This window comes from Panicum virgatum, chromosome 3K (assembly GCF_016808335.1).
Source record: "Panicum virgatum strain AP13 chromosome 3K, P.virgatum_v5, whole genome shotgun sequence".
Lineage (NCBI taxonomy): Eukaryota > Viridiplantae > Streptophyta > Magnoliopsida > Poales > Poaceae > Panicum > Panicum virgatum.
In genome coordinates, this window is record NC_053138.1 from 13,528,221 (window position 1) to 13,532,588 (window position 4,368).

Genomic DNA, 4,368 nt, shown 5'->3' on the forward strand with positions numbered 1-4,368 from the left:
CGTCTCTCTTCATCTACCGACGTGGGGATGAGACTGCATATCTGCTACTCTATGTCAATGACATTGTGCTCACAGCCTCCAGTCAGCAGTTGCTTCAGAGTGTCATCTCCTCTTTGCAGCAGGAGTTTGCTATGAAGGATCTGGGTCAGCTCCACTAGTTCTTGGGCGTCACTGTTGAGCCTCGCCCGTCTGGTCTTCTCCTTCACCAGCGGCAGTACACACTTGATATTCTGGAGCGGGCTAGGGTGACTGATTGCAAGCCCTGCTCCACTCCTGTCGACACTCAGCCGAAGCTGTCTGCTGATCTGGGTGATCCGGTGGCTGATCCTACTGTCTACCGGAGTCTGGCTGGCGCGTTGCAGTACCTCACCTTCACCAGGCTGGACCTCATCTATGCTGTTCAGCAGGTCTGTCTCCATATGCATGATCCCCGGGAGTCACACCTTGCTGCGCTGAAGTGTCTCCTCCGCTACGTCCGTGGCACTGTGGACCTCGGCCTGGTGCTTCACTGCTCGTCCTCTGCTGAGCTGGTGGTCAACACCAACGCTGACTGGGCTGGCTGCCCGGACACTCGACGCTCCACTTCCGGCTACGCCGTCTTCCTGGGCGGCAACCTGGTCTCCTGATCGTCCAAGCGGCAGCCGGTTGTCTCCCGCTCCAGTGCTGAGGCGGAGTACCGGGCTGTTGCGCTAACGGCGTGGCGGAGGCGTCCTAGCTCCGACAACTCTTGGCGGAGCTCCACAGCCCGCTCACCAGGAGCACGCTCGTCTACTGTGACAACGTCAGCGCCGTGTATCTCTCCACCAACCCCGTCCAGCACCAGCGGACGAAGCATGTGGAGATCGACCTACACTTCGTATGTGACAGGGTCGCCATCGGCGATGTTCGGGTACTCCATGTCCCGACCACCTCCCAGTTTGCCGACATATTCACCAAGGGACTACCCTCCTCGACCTTCTCGGAGTTTCGCTCCAGCCTCAACGTAGCGGATGGCTAGTTGTGGCTGCGGGGGTGGTGTTTGCCCTTTGTACTTGCTTCATGTCCAGTCTTGAACACCGCTGCGATGGTTGTTCAGACTGGGGGGGTGTGTTGTGTTGGTTTTCTTGTTGTCCAGTCTTGAACACCGCTGTGCCGGTAGTTCAGACTGCGGGGGTGTTGGAGTATATTGAGCCCATGTATAGAGGCCCATCTAGAGGCCCATGTATAGGTCTATATATACCCACCCATCTAGGGTTTGGAGGAATACATCTCATAATTCCCTCCTACATATATTAACCTGATATTTCCTGTTTTGCTCTCTACTGGTTGTTAGATTTCCGCAGCATGAGTTTACAACTTCTTGTTCTGATGACTCTTCTGGTATAGGTTGTTTTTCTTGTTTTAAATTGATACCCTCCTCCAGGAAGTTTAGCTTTCTTTCAAGTTCTTTAACTTTTTCCTGATGAAGGATCAATATTTTAGATAGCAATGTATGAGCTAGTCCTTCCATAATCAATGTGTCATTTTACTATTTTCTAAAATATGGGTGCTTATAGTACCATTAATAACTCTAGTTGGCTTTTCTCATGAACAATGTGATAACCAAGCAGATTTTCTGATGGATTTGGCCCTTCAAAACATTCCTGGCGGTAACAAGATTTGCTAGAAGTTTCCCCTGGTAACATTATCCATCTGCCTTGGTTGGGCCTGGACACCTTTTCCTTCAGACACGTGGTATCTGTTAAATTACCCTGCTTAACAAGGTACATAGTTTTCTTGCAGTCATAGACTCATACAGCTATGTTAGGTTCAGAACTCTTGTTACCTACCATTTGCAACTGGTTATTATCTCTGGCACCTTCATTGGAGCTACTTGCTGTATCTCCCGTAGTAGTAGGAACACTGTCATTTGTTGTTTTGTCCTCATGTACCTCACAACTTCTGTCTACCTAACAAATGTAGCATATTGCGATACATAATAAAGCTCATTACCAACTTAGTAGACACTAAAAATTTGTGCATGTTGTGTCTGAAAAATTGTAATGATGGATTGATGGTTATATCACACCAGGTGACCCCGTGGCGCCTCCAGATTCTTCAGTAAGATGCTCTGATGTCCACTGGGGTGTTGCAGGGCTGCTTCAGGCATGTTCTCAGAGTCAACCAAATGGAAATGTTTAACATGATAGCAGTTCCCATTGAAGTTAATTAGCATGTCGAATTTTAAGCATAGTATGGATATGGAAATATAAAATCCAGAATCACAAAACGTTCAGCTTGTTCCACGATTGAAACAGACCTGGTCCACTCATGTCTACCGTTGCGGACAAGCAATATCTGGCAGAACTGAAGGAGTGCATTCTCTTTGGACATGGACCTGTGTATGGAGAGTCTTTTTGGTAAATCATGGTATCCTTTTCAATTTCTGAATAGCATGTACAGCATCCATGTGATAAGTTCTTATTATCTCGTTTTCTAGAATATAGTATGTTAGCAGCTCATACCTTGAAGCCATGACTAATCTTGTAGCTTGGTTCATCAGAACCAGCTGTTGAAGGCCCAAGAGGGTGTCGTCACTAGTTACGTATTGCACCTTGACCTGCCATGGGGCAATGAAAAAAAAAGGCGTAATAAATGAATTCTTGCTTAAGAGGCAGATACGTTTGTTTACATAATCTCTTGCAACTGTTATAGCAAAAATATTATGTGAATGTAACTGAATTGTAAGTATTATTCATCAACCTTTTGAAGAGACCTGTTTAAACCTATCTTTTCGAGTCATATGAAGTTCTTCAATAAGCCCTTGCATCTAAAATTTTATTAGTCCGTGAGGTTTCCATGGGTTTAGTAAAAATACTCCGCTTTAAGGTATTAACTATTTTTTAGGCTGTAGGCATTCGATGAACCATGCTGCACCTTATTAAAATGTACAGTAACTTTTGGAGATACTGTTTTCTTTAATTTGCAATGAATCCTACCATGAATGTTCTATGGATGGAGCTACTAAAAGTGGATAACCAAGGCAGAGAATACCTCTCGCTCAGAGCACAGGGTTGCATAACTCCTTAACAACTTCAGCATCTTTTCTTTCTCTCTCCTCCTGTGCTGTTCTTTTACATCTGCTCTTGCAAACTTCTCTGGCATTCTAGCACCCACTATAGGATTGTTCATCAGAATCTAGTCAGAGAGTTGTTGTTCAATTACTGGAAGGGATAGCTGATAGCTAACAAATGCATGTTAAGCTGGTAGCTGTGGCTTGCTGTGCTTATCATTTGAGTCCTTAAAAAAGATAAGGTCAATTTTTTCTGACGCATCAAGATACCAAGGACTAGCCGGATGCATATACGTTGGCCATTGAACAGTAATGTGTTTGTTGATCGTCTGCTTATATATGGTGTGTCACTAAACATGTTATCTGGTTTTATCATCATTTTGACCATTACTATCAAGAAATCAGAATACTTTCTTGTTTACAGAGCATGTGAGTCATATCCATAACTATGAGGTATAAGAGAAATCCATTTTCCTTTCCAGGAATCACGTTTACACATCTACGTGTATCTTGTAGGAAAGAATTGCAAAAGATTGTTGCTGCTCTTACGGATGGGTATCAGCTTGGATGGCGAGGGGACGTGGAGGATGCCAATCGGTCCTGGAAACCGCTGTAGAACAAACAAGAGGTTGCGCTTGTCGGAGTTGTAGTCCTTTCCAACAGCTATGTAGATCATCTCCTCCATGTAGAAGCTCTCAAGCAGCTTGTCACCAAGAACATCCTAATCCTGCAGGCTATAGAAGAAAAAGGGGAAAGAAAATGCAGAGGGGTTTAAAGAACATGTCTAGCGCCACCCCCACTCTCTTTTTTTCCCCCTCTTTATTATGGTATTTGGGAGAGTCTGGTTTGACCAAGGAAGACAATACTAGTAGGTGATAAACTGATAATGTGTCATATATAGATAGACTATGTACCTCCTGGAATTTCTATGGCAATGCAGCTCAAATTCATGTGGTTGGAAGAAAGAGTTGACTAATGGTAGTTGTTTTTTTTTTGGTTGTTTCCGAAGTAGCTAGAGCAGCCAGGGATTCATTTAAAATCCAAGTCTCTCTCTTTGGGTTGGACTCGGCTAGTATAACTGTTATGATTGGTTGCATATAAATTAATTACGCACAATCCTGGTGTCGGGTGCCACAATTAGGGACACCCTAATTGGGGTACAAAAAACCACTTTCAAAAACACAAACACATGTTAAAGCAACTGGGCCCACGAAGGCCCCCGGTCTCCTTCCAAATCCGGAAGAAAGGGAAGGACTTAAAGAAGCCCAGCATGTGGCCCATTCGCACCCCTCTCAGGCCCACCGAACAATCTCCGCCTCGCTCGAGGGTAGCGGATC

The 4,368-nt window shown here is 45.1% G+C and overlaps 1 long non-coding RNA gene across 1 annotated transcript; it reads left to right on the top strand.

The window, feature by feature from the left end:
- Nucleotides 1-1,414: 1,414 nt before the first annotated feature.
- On the top strand, nt 1,415-2,649 carry LOC120700488. Its single transcript, XR_005685921.1, has 2 exons — nt 1,415-1,742; nt 2,051-2,649. It is a non-coding gene; the product is annotated as an uncharacterized LOC120700488 (long non-coding RNA).
- The last annotated feature ends 1,719 nt before the right edge of the window (nt 2,650-4,368 follow it).